The sequence below is a fragment of the Podarcis erhardii genome, assembly GCF_964252035.2.
Source record: "Podarcis erhardii genome assembly, chromosome: 4".
NCBI lineage: Eukaryota > Metazoa > Chordata > Lepidosauria > Squamata > Lacertidae > Podarcis > Podarcis erhardii.
In genome coordinates this window covers 103,358,429-103,371,181 of record NC_138508.1, presented here as the reverse complement: position 1 = coordinate 103,371,181, position 12,753 = coordinate 103,358,429, and the positions used below count along the sequence as shown (strand labels likewise).

The following is a 12,753-nucleotide window of genomic DNA, read 5'->3' as shown; positions in this document are numbered from 1 at the left end:
CTGCTGAACAACTCTTACTGTCAGAATTTTTTTCCTGAAAGTTTAGTCGGAATCTCCTTTCTTGCAACTTGAAGCCATTGGTTCAAGTCCGACCCTCCAGAGCAGGGAAAACAAGCTTGTTCCCTCTTTCATGTGACAGCCTTTAAGATACTTGTAAATGGTTATAATATCTCCTCTCAGTCTCCTCTTTTCCAGGCTAAACATACAGTACCCGGCTCCTTCAAGCGCTCCTCATAAGGCTTAGTTTCCAGATTCATGATCATCTTTGTTGCCCTCCTCTGCACACATTCCAGCTTGTCAACATCCTTCTTAAATTGTGGTGCCCAGAATTGGACACAGTATCACTGGTGTGGTCTGACCAAGGCAGAATAGAGTGGTACTATTACTTCCCTTTAGCTGGAGACTATACTTCTGTTGATGAAGCCTAGAATAGCATTAGCTTTTTTGCTGCTGCATCACACTGTTGACTCGTGTTAAGCTTGTGGTCCACCAAGACCCCTAGATCCTTTCCACATGTACTGCCAATAAGTCAAGTGTCCCCCATCCTATATTCGTGCATCCAGTTCTTCCTGCCTAAGTGCAGAATCTTACAGTTATCCCTATTGAAATTCATTATTGTTAGTTTGGGTCCAGTTCTCCAATCTGTTAAGGTCATTTTGAATTCTGATTCTATCTTCTGCGGCATTAGTTACCCCTCCCAGTTTGGTGTCATCTGCAAATTTGATGAGCATCCCCTCAATTCCTTCATCCAAGTAGTTTATGAAGACGTTGACCAACAAGTGGCCCGGGACAACATACTGTGGCATCCCACTTGTCACTTTTTCCCAAGATGATGAGGAACCACTAATGAATACACTTTGCGTCAGTCAACCAGCTACAAATCCACCTAACAGTTACCTCATTCAACCCAGGTTCCTTGCAATAATATCATGGGGGACTTTGTCAAAAGCTTTACTGAAATCAAGATACACTATGTCCAGAGCATCCCCTTGATCCACCAAATCTCTATTTTTATTTTTTTTTAAAAAAAATACTTAGTAAATTGAAAATTACCGAATATGCAGAATTGGCTAGTTTGACTTGTAAAATTTGAGATAAAAATGAGATTGACTTTAAGGAGAATTGGAAAATGTTTTTAGATTTAAAAACTCAGTGTAAACATGTTAAGACACAAATAGGATTTGACTGAGAATAGCAGTGGAAAGGTCAGTGGAAGTTTTTTGTTTTTGTGTTTTGAAGCAAAGGCATGGAGTAACTAAATTATGCAGCATGAAATCCAAACTTTGGGGAAACCATGGTGGAGGCGGAAGTTCGAGGTTGAATGATTGATTGTAAAACCTGAAATGTTGTTAGATTATTGTGTGTGTGTGTGTGTGTGTGTACACAAACAAACAAACAAAAAACCAGTAAAAAGTTATCAGGATTTTCTCTCTCTGGATTCTATCTGCATTATTTAAGTGACTTTTCTAACAGAGTATTCATATAGCCAGAAGTCATTGTTCTCATTTATGTCAGAAGCAGGCCAGTGGTGTTTTTTGGTTTTGTTTGTTTGTTTGAAAAAAGGAGGATCTTAAAACACAATGAAATCCGCTAGCATCTCTTGTGTTGGCTCAGAGTTGATTTTGCCAAAGAGATTTAGACGTTTCCATCCTGTCACCCCCCACTCTGGCAACTGAGTTAATTTGGCAATGGAGATTCTCAATAGTGGTGAAACTACAAGTGTTGAATGTCGCTGATAATGAAAGCTTACTTAGTCCACTGAGTGCACACACTTCCTCTTTCTTTTCCCCCTTTTGCATATCCTCTGTTGTTGGGTGTATGTTTTTTAACACAGATGCTGTATACAAGAAAGTTTAATGATGCTGCCTTGTCAGAGAACTGGGTCACCATATTGCTGCTGATTAGCAAGCTGTTTCTGAAGCAACCTTTGCTTATGCATTTTTTGAAAGTTACTTTCATACTGTCATAACTTCTGGAGGGCACAGATGTTCCCTTCCAATTACTCTTAAGGAGATTTTAAATCTGAACTGCTTTGGTTGACAACTGCACTGTGACGATGCATACTGAAATCAATCCCCAAATTAGCTACCTTTTTTGTTCAGAATGGCAAAGAAAGTTTCTCTCACTTGTATATAGAAACAATGAATGATATCCAACAACCATCAAGAGGTGCCAGGAATTACATGGTCACTTTTTTTGCTAAAGCTGTTTCAATGAATGCCAAGGGCAGACAGGCATGATGGATACTAATAAGACTATGGAAGATTTTGTTTACCAAATCCTAATTTGATTGCACTCTACATTAGTCAATCAGATGAAATGCAGCTTCATATACTACATTTTGCTCTTAGGAAGGGATATCAAAACACAAACTACATGTACTGTATGCCTATGCAACACAAAGGGTGCAAACATATGACATACAATTATTTTTCAGTAGTCATTTTCAAATGTGGACCACATTTTATAGATACACTCTGAACATTTATAGAACTAATACATGCATGTGTGTCCTCTGATTCCCTATTCTAGTATACTTCAACTTATTTTACAACTGGAATGGGAGTTTATTTATCACATCTGCATCCTGATGTTTATATGAATTCAGAGTGGCATGAACATCACAACAAACTTGTTAAAGGTTGAAAGATGCTGTGACTCACTAGGCCTGTGTTATTACAGTGGTGCCCCGCAAGACGAACGCCTCGCAAGACGGAAAACCCGCTAGACAAAAGGGTTTTCCATTTTGGAGGCGCTTCGCAAAACGAATTTCCCTATGGGCTTGCTTCACAAGACGAAAATGTCTTGCGAGTTCCTGTGGGTTTTTTCCCTCCCCCCCCTTTTCCTAAGCTGCTAAGCCGCTTATCAGCTGATCCACTAATAAGCCGCTTAACAGCTGATCGCTAAAAGCCGCTAAACCGCTAATAGCGCTAATCCGCTAAGCTGTCAATGGGCTTGCTTCGCAAGACGAAAATACCGCTATACGAAGAGCCTCACGGAACAGATTAATTTCGTCTTGCGAGGCACCACTGTAGTTGTTTAATCACCAGGATTACTAGGTAGCCTTGTGCAGCGAGGCTTACCTTTTCGATGAGGGAATGATACTCAGCTATTTCTCTCATCATAACATGCTGTGCAGCTTCACCTTAACCCCACATGCCCAAACCAGTCAACAAGCTTCATAATAATATCCCCTTGTTCAACTCTGACTCTCTAGCCAGCACACACACAGTGGTTGCGCATTCTTCCAGTGTCAGCAATTCCCAAGTGACCTCTCTAACTAATAACAAGGCATTTTTTAAATAAAAAAAAAATCTTCATCCATGCTTTCACAAAGTATTTCTCATTAAGTAGGTCAGATAAATGGACTGAGGCACCATTAGTGGGTGGTTCCCTAGACCGGATGGACGGGAAATTGCCTGCTCTTGATGGGGTTACATTCCCTCTGAAGCAGCAGGTATGTAGCTTGGGGGTATGCCTAGAACCATTGCTGTCGCTTGAGGCTCAGGTGGCCTCAGTGGCAAGGAGTGCTTTCCATCAGGGCTAATTCAAAGTGCTGGTTTTGACCTGTTCGTCCTTAAATGGCTCGGGGCCAGAATACCTCAATGCCTTTCCTCATATGAACAATCCCGGACCTGAATTCATAATCTGAGAGCCTTCTCCATGTGCCTCCTCCATGAGAGGTCCAAAGGGCTGCAACACAATAATGGGCTTTTCCTTCGGTGGCTCTGCATTTGTGGAAGGCTCTTCCCAGAGAGGCTCACATTGGGTGTGCATTTGATAGATTTAGCTTTAAACACAAGCTGAATAAAATTTCTCCCCCAGCCCTACTTTGGAGTAAGTACCACTTAATGCTGTGGGCCCTACTTCCAAGTAGACATGTATTTGTAAGATTGTCATCCTTTTGCTGGTACAGATGTGTGATGTTTGAGTTAGAACGGCATTTAAGGAAATCACCACTTTCCTATAACGACTTCCAAAATGTGTATTTTGGGTTGCATGGTTCTTACTAGCCACATGTAGATGAGCAATATGGCCATTTAGGAAATTAAAACTGTACTAATGAAAATGCAAGTCTTGCTTCTGCCTAAATATTCTTGAACAATAAAGAAAATTCCATTAAGGAAATTAGAAAGGACTTTCCTTTATTGCCTCTTTTTGTAAAATCAGATCAAGCAGTATTCCCACATATGCTATTTGGTACATTAATTTGCTGCTTCAAACAGTGTGCAACCAATTGCTAAAAGTTACACAACACTGCATTATTTTAAATGGACTACCTACATTGCCCTAAAGATATTCTCCAAGATAACTTATCTGCTTCAGACACACTATTGATGGCATACATTTTCTAAAATGAAGTTCTAAAAGTTGACTGTACAATGGCAGTGCAATGGCATCATGGTGTGTTTAGAAGAATTGTTTAATTCCTCATCTTACCAGGACAAAGCAGCTGAGAGATCCCAAAATAAAGAACAAATCAAAGTAGCTATACTTTATTTTTATGAATATTGTTATGAATAGAAGCAGGTGTGATATTTGTGTGCACAGTTACTTAATAAACAAGATGGTAACATTTACTTCATTACAGTTACCTTAATTTCTTTTAAAAATGTTAGCACTATATGGTTCCTCTCAGTGTGAATGATCTGCCACTCTAAGAGTATATGGAAGAGATTCAGTTCCTCCCATATCCAAACCTAAGCCAAATTCCCTATAACACTCCTATCCAGTTAAGATTCAGCAAGCTAGGCACTGAGGACTATATTTGCAATCTTCAGTTCAGACTGCAACCTCTTCCATGTGGAGTCTCTCAGGTCTTTTGCTTCCACCCTGGTCCAGCCAGGGCCGTCTTTTCTATTTGGTTTAGTGGGTCCTGCGCCACAGCGCCTGCCCAGCAGCGGGCGGCCAAGCCTACAGCTAGCGGTGCTTTGCTGCCGCTTTGCCACTCACTGTAGGCTTGGGAGTCACAGCAGCTGCATGAGGAGCATCTGCCCCACTTCCGCTCGCGGGGAAAAGGGACGGCAACGCGCGTGCTGGCTGGCTGGGCTCTGCTCAGCTCCCTGCAATACAGTGGTACCTCGGGTTACAGACACTTCAGGTTACAGACACTTCAGGTTACAGGCTCCGCTAACCCAGAAATAGTACCTCGGGTTAAGAACTTTGCTTCAGGATGAGAACAGAAATCGTGCTCTGGCAGCGTAGCAGCAGCAGGAGGAGGCCCCATTAGCTAAAGTGGTGCTTCAGGTTAAGAACAGTTTCAGGTTAAGAACGGACCTCCAAAACGAATTAAGTTCTCAACCCGAGGTACCACTGTATACCAGAAGAAGCCCTGGCTGGAGGCAATCTGGCGTTTGCTCCAGCTCCTGCTTCCTTTCCTCCTGCCAGTTCCCCAAGGGAGCAGCTACTCTTGCAAACGGTCCTGTCAGGTGGATCATGCAACCAGTATGTCTCCATCCTCGGCGTTCATATGCCAGACCTTGCTGCCTGGCTGCAGCGGCTTGGGAGGGCAAAACCAAACTTACTTGAGATTGCCCCTTTCTTCTTTTTAGTGCGTGTGCTCATCCCCTGCCCAAATTGTGTGTGTGTGTGTGTGTGTGTGTGTGTGTGTGTTTCCCTACGTTACTGGTTTGGGTTCTAATGAGCTGCCAGCCTCTTTAAGAAGCTTCCACTCTGCTGCCAAGGCTTTGGATTTTTGCGGGCTCTCTTCCCTTTCCCCCTGTTGCCTGCTTTCAGTTTTTCCATCTCCATTTACAGAGCTTGGAAAATATCTGCTCCTTTAAGGAGTCGGCATTGATACCTCCCCCCCCCCCGCGCTCTTACTGAGCGGGTGTGTGATATGGGGCAAATCTCCGCCCTCTGTGTGTGTTATCTCTCCCCTCCCGCCTTTTTTTTTCCCATTGGGAAGTTCTAGGACTAGTAGGGAAGGAAGTATGTAGGACAGCCCCCAGACTTTTCCTGGTGCAAATAATATGGATGCATGTCCAATGAAAAGGACATTCAGAAGCACCTAATGTTCCCTGGACTTTTAGGGCAATACATGGTGCTTTCGTTTGACACATTAAAATCTGGTTGCTCCCAAAAACTTGTCTTTCTGTCTCTGCACCACAACACTGCTTTGGAGTGACTTCTTTCTGATTGGTGGTTAAAATGACGGTTGGTGCTGGTGCTTAAGGATGATGAAAGCTGCTTAACATAAGAAGTTTTTTTTTTTAAAAAAATGAATAAATAAATAAAATAAATTCTTGGAAAAGATTATTTAAAAAACGTTTCCAAAGAAAAATTCCTTTAAATGAATCAAGTCATTAAATTTTTTTCCTTTCTAAAAAAGTCCTTAAAAGAATCCTTCCAAAAATTGTCCAGTAGCACCTTAGAGACTAACTAAGTTTGTTATGGGTATGAGCTTTCGTGTGCATGCATACTTCTTCAGATATCTGATATCAGATATCTGGAATTTTTTGGAAGAGTTTTTTAAATAATCTTTTTCAAGTTTTTTTTTTATTTCGACTATGGCAGACCAACACGACAACCTACCTGTTGTTGTTTTTAAGTAATAATCCTTAAAGCCATGTTTCAGTACAGTATAAGCTATGATCCAACAGGATAAACTAGAATGTCCATGAACTGATATAACAACAACAACAGCAACAATTTTATTATTTGCCATCCAGAGTGGCTGGGGAAACACAGTCAGATGGGCGGGGTATAAATAATAAATTATATTATTACTATTATTATTATTAGTAGTAGTAGTAGTAGTAGTAGTAGTACCCATCCATCTGACTGGATTGCCCCCACCACTCTGGGAGTTTACCTGCTTCTGATACATTGGCTCCTTCATATAAAGGGAGAAACATCACTAACAGTACCATCTTTGAATTGATTTGTAGTGCTTGCCCCATTCCCTAAAGAAGTGGATGTTCTGCTGGTAAGATGGAGCGTGATCACCCTCAGCTTTTCACTTTCCTGCCACTACAGGTAAGTTACTGGTCTCTTGTAGAAAAAGGAAAGAGAGAAGCTTGGGCTACAGAGAAAGCAGAGGTAGGCACAAGATTGGAGTCAGCCAGGCCCTATTTGACTCAACCTAAGCCATTAGGAGGGGTGTTAGGGGATGGGTAGTACCTCTGGTGGGGGTTTGCCCATGTTTGGTCCCCAACCTGCACTCATATTGTAGGAGCCACAGGTGAGAGCTATCAGCACGTGACGGAGGTCATACCCAGGAATGGCTTTGAGTAGCCAGCTAAACCAGCTGAGAGTAGTTGATGAGTCTCAAACTCTCAGTAAGTTAGGGACTTACCCTGCATATGAAAACAGGCTCTGGTGGATTGAGTGGACAAGATCTATAGTATGTTCGACATTCAAGAAGAGGGTTTCTGAAAATTCTGTAGAGGGAGATGGGCAGATATGGCTCATCAGCCTGAGAAGCCTGAGAAGGAGAACATCAGCCTGAGAACTCTCATCCTAAACCTCCTAAACCTCCAGTACCTTGTGGGATATCTTTGGGTGAAGAAAAGGCAACGGAGTAACCCCTACACAAATCCAGAGTGGAGTCCTAAGACAGTGGGATGGTGCCTTGTATGCCTCCTTCCTGCAACTCCTGCAGCCAAGCTGGTGCCAAACATGTTGCTCTGCTTTCCTTTGGACACATCAGCAAGGCCAAGATTATCATCTTGGCAACACAGGACCTCTATGCACACTGCCTAGGGTTGCTCACCAGGGAGATCACTTCTGTGCTGCAAATGCAGTAGTTTGACTTCATCCCCAGAGGCACACTCCATTGCCTCTCGAGACAGATGCCAACAACTCATCAGGAATCAACTTTTGTGAACATAACTTTTTGATTTTTCACAACATCCCTATATAGAGAGGTTAAACAATGAATGAAGTACTTGCTTTTGAAAGACTTTATAATCTTGCATGGAGGATTGGTTGATTTGTCCTATGTGCACAGAGAGAAGTTTGATCGCTACATTAGTGAGGTCAGGAAGAAGGGTGTTTAATCCGCCCCCCCCCCTGAAACAGGCTAATTGGTAGGAGACAATCTGCCACATCCTGAAGCATAGCTGCTTGAGTCCTCTGGAGAGATCATACTAAACCTTCTCCATTCTCTGTAAAAACATTTATTGCCTTAATATCTAATCTGATCTCAGTGTGTAGCACTCATTTTCAATTGAAGTCTTTTATTGATTACTATTTGACTTATTTGTGTGCCTTTAATTAAAGCCATAGCACAATGGTTCACAACAGGATAAATTCATTGATCTATCTAACAGTGACATCCATGAAGTGGTAAAACTGACATTAAAATAACTGTGGCCCAGGAATGCCTGGCCAAATTAGTAACCACCACAGTTAGTACCTGCCAGATATTTGACAGGTGATCATTCCACAAAACAGGCCATACCACCAAGAAGGCCCTCTTTAATATGGTCATGTGATGCATTTCCACACAGCACAGAATGACCAGGAGGGCCACCTCTGAGTATCAATGTGGTCAGGCTGAGCAATATGGGGGAAGGCGTTGCCTCAGACAGCCTGGTTGCATGCTGTTTATAAATCAACATCAACACCTTAAACTTGGACTTGGTAGCAAATTGGCAGCCAGTACAATTTCTTTAGCATATGTTCTGTGTGTATGCTGTGAGGTGCTAAACTCAGCAACCTAGAAGCCACATTTTGCACCAGCTTCAGCTTTTGAACCAAGCTGAGGGACAGCATCACATAGGGAGCATTGTAAAAATCCAGTCGATGTTACCAGTGTGAGCATTAATAAGCTATTGGACCTTCCAATGATCCCAAGCATATCTCAAATTCCAGCAAGGCTTGGTTGCAGAAGTCCTGGAAAGTTCTACAGTGGCTACCACAGTCACCTGACTTGAACTCCACAGAAAATCTCTGGTGGGATTTGAAGGTGGTTGCACCATGCAAACTCAAGAATCTTGCTGAACTGGAGGCCATTGCTCGTGAGGAAAGGGCTACGATTCTTCAGAAATGGGGCCAAGAGTTGCTGTCTGGTTTGCATCTCGTTTGCAGCAGGTCATAGCAGCAAAAGGCTGCTCTACTAAGTACTAAAGATGCTTGCCATGAAGGGGTTGAATAGTAGTGAGACTGGAGAAGCCAGTATAAGTTGCAATTTGAGCTGAATTTGGGGGAAACACTTGAAGCATCCATCGTGTTGAGCTATTTCAATTGCTTTTGTTTGATTTGCTCATTGTAAACATCTGATAGTCTAAATTTTGATAATAAACCTGATTTATAATGGAGGCTGAATAATTTTGATTGCAACTGCATATGTGTCACAGCATGATGGAAGGCAAGAACATACAGGGTCACTTTTCCACTGCAAGGGAGATGAGGGAAAGATGTAAGGTAATACAAAGGAGCACTTGCTCTTAACTCCAACATTCACTGACTGGAGGAACACAAGTGTAAGTTAGGGAACTTTCCTCAATTTGGGCACAATCCACCATTAGTGTGGAAAGGAAAACTCCACATTCACTGTCTGTTAACAGTGACATGTGACCAAAGACACAGACCATCAGCTACAAAGTCATTTGAAATAACATTGGATCAAACAGCAACTGCATCAATAATAATGATAGGTGCTGGAAGACCCTAAAAATGAAACGTGAGATGAACCTGATGATTTTGCAATACATATATATATATATAGATAGATAAATAAAAGGTAAAGGTAAAGGATCCCTGGACTCCAGTCAAACGACTCCAGTCAAAGGCGACTATGGGGTTGTGGCACTCATCTTGCTTTCAAACTGGTGTTTGTCCACAGACAGCTTTCCAGGTCATGTGTCCAGCATGACTAAACTGCTTCTGGAGCAATGGGACACTGTGACGGAAGCCAGAGCGCATGGGAACACCGTTTACCTTCTCACCACTGTGGTACCTATTCATCTACTTGCACTGGTATGCTTTCAAACTGCTAGGTTGGCAGAAACTGGGACAGAGCTTACTCCGTTGCAAGGATTTGAACTGCTGACCTTCCGATCAGCAAGCCCAAGAGGCTCAGTGGTTTAGGCCACAGCGCCAACTGCGTCCCTATACATGTAATACATGTAGGTCCCGCTTTGTAGGTACAATACATTCCTGGTTTCTGCCCAAAATGGCTGCTAGCAACCAGCAAAACACAAATAAATAAGCAAGTGGGCAAACTCTGGCTTTTCAGATTTCTGAATTAGCTGTTAGTGTTGTGAGGCTTGGGTATAATTCTTGGTGTTTGGATAACTGAAATTTCTGATAATGACCATTCCAGCAGTGGGACCTGCATGTACTGACATTTGAGATGTTGAAACCCACCTTTTAAATGCTAAAATCCACAGCTGACCTTTGTCTTGGTGACAAATTTCAATCAATGAATCTATTGTTCATCATAAATTTCAAATGCTGTGTTGCAGATTTGAAAACATTTTTGTATAAGCTCAGTATAGTTTTAATCCTGGGTGCAACAAAAATATAAAGAGATGAATTCCAGTCTAGTTCACATTTCTTATAAAAGTTAAGATCTAATAGCTATAGCTAGCAAGTACTGAAAACCAGAGTATGATTTGACTTTTTGCTAATAAGCATGTGCCTTGGGATAATATTAATGTTAAACATGCTGAAATGTTTGCATGTGTTCGAAAGGTCAAAGCATTGGAAAGTTATTTTGTTTGGGGGCTCAGATTGACACTTCGAGCAATCAGTGCTGTTTTGCTCTCTGTGTTGTTTAACAAATCTCCTGAGCCTTCCGTTTCTTAAATCAAAAAGGGCCAGAGGCGGGAAACCTCCATAAATGCGCTTTGGAAAAAAGAGTGTGCTAATTTCTTGCTTGCCTATCTCACATTTGCTGAACTAAATTCATATGAAACACCAATTAATCAGCTTTGGGTTTTTTTTAGTATTAGGAGCATTTGACTTATTCTGATTTGACTTCAGGAGTGCATGAGCCACCATAACCTCTATGTCTTCTCCTTTTGCTTAAAATAATCCACCCTTTCTTTTAATCTCATCATTACTTTCCAATTGTTCTGCAACCAGTAAATGCTAGGAGAGTTCATGAAGCACCTTATTAGGTTTTGTGACCTCTGCATAAGGAGTTGTGATTCAGGCAGCCAATCATTTATGCACTTTGTCTTTTGGAATAAAACCCTGATACCCATTGAGTGAGTTTATGTTGAAGTAAGGGTAGCAAAAACGCAGCTAAGAAGCTCAAATAATATATATGACTGATAACCTCATTTGGAAATTAGACCAGTGTCTGGACTTTAACATTCAAAAACTTTACTTGCAGCAACTTATAGATGAATTAAAACACAATATTTACAGTCACATGCTTCTCCAAGCATGGGCTTACAGTTCTTCTAATTTCAAAACAACTGTATTTTTCTCTCTTTCTAGAACTCAGCATGCAGCCTTCTGTATCTCACTTAGGCCATGTCTTGCAGGTCCTATGAGACATTTCCACTTTCACCTTCTTCTGCAGCTTTGCTTTCTTTTTTTCAAGCAGAGAAGTAGCACTCAAACACTATTCAATTTAGCAGTATTCACAGTGGACTCTAAAACACGGTAATCTTGCTTAACATAAAATGGAATCTCTCCTTCACTAGATACCTCCCATGTGACCAACATTAGCCAATCACATGACAATTCAGTTACCAACCAATCAAATTTAAACACATAGTAATGAACAGTGCTTTTTTTCTGGGGCAATGCAGGGGTACGTATACCCCAAAACATTTTGTGAAACATTGAGGGGCAGTATTTCAATATGAGTAGGGAAATGAGACTACCCCTAAACATTTTTTTTAACAAAAAAAGCACTGGTAATGCATACAAGCACTTACAATTTCAGTGAATTAAATTACTATACTTAATAGTTTAGGACTGAGGTGTTTCACATAACCCCCCGAGTTTGGGTCTAAAACTCTAATACTAATAAGAAAGTAAAACCTACACAAATCTGGAGTTCCTAAGACAACCTTGTAAGCCTCATTCCAGCAACTCTTGCAGCCAAGCTGGTGACAAACATTTTTCTCTGCTTTCAGTGAAGCTAAGAGTGGGGCATTGTCATCTGAATAGCCCAGGATCTTCATACACAAAGCCCAGGCTTGCACCCTGGGGAGGTCACTTCAGTGCGGCAAAAATAGTGGTTTGACTTTACCCCCACAGGCACACTCCATAGTCTCTTGGAACAGATGGATGCCAACAACAAACTGCTATATAATATGAAGACCTGAGCTCAATACTGGAAAAATCAAAGAACCAAGAGAAACCGAAATTGACATTCACTCATCCCTTGTTGCCACCAATGCACCCAATGCAAGAGGTGTTGCACATGTAGCTTTGAATGGCAAAAGGAATCACTACCTCCACTATCAAGATGAATATATAATATCACATGTTGTACCTGTCAGTTGCTATAACGCTCAGCCTTTGGTTAATAAAAATGTTAAGTCCTTTTGCTATTAGGATATGGCTTTTGAAATATTGGAAGGAGACTCATTTTGCATTCTAATTTTTCAACCTGCCTGCTTGAAGAAAATGCCACAGCCACATTACAAAGTGCGTAGGCACCAAAGGTCAAATTTACAATTCATATTCTGACACAGTAAGTTTAATTAAAAGATAATAAAAGGCAATCATTTATTGATAGTTTTAACATTAATGAATGACTTTGACCTCAGGCATAGCTGCTGTTCCCTAGTTAAAGCAAAATATGACTGCTTGTCATTACAAGATTTTTATTAGTATTAATGC

At 41.3% G+C, this 12,753-nt stretch overlaps 1 long non-coding RNA gene across 1 annotated transcript in view; it reads left to right on the top strand.

Annotated features, from left to right (window-relative positions):
• The window catches only part of LOC309339861, a 39,300-nt gene extending 26,958 nt beyond the window's left edge, over window positions 1-12,342 (top strand). The window contains exons 4-5 of the long non-coding RNA XR_014155579.1: window positions 6,891-6,978; window positions 12,166-12,342. This is a non-coding gene — a long non-coding RNA (uncharacterized lncRNA). The remainder of the gene's footprint in view (window positions 1-6,890; window positions 6,979-12,165) is intronic.
• Window positions 12,343-12,753: the final 411 nt, after the last annotated feature.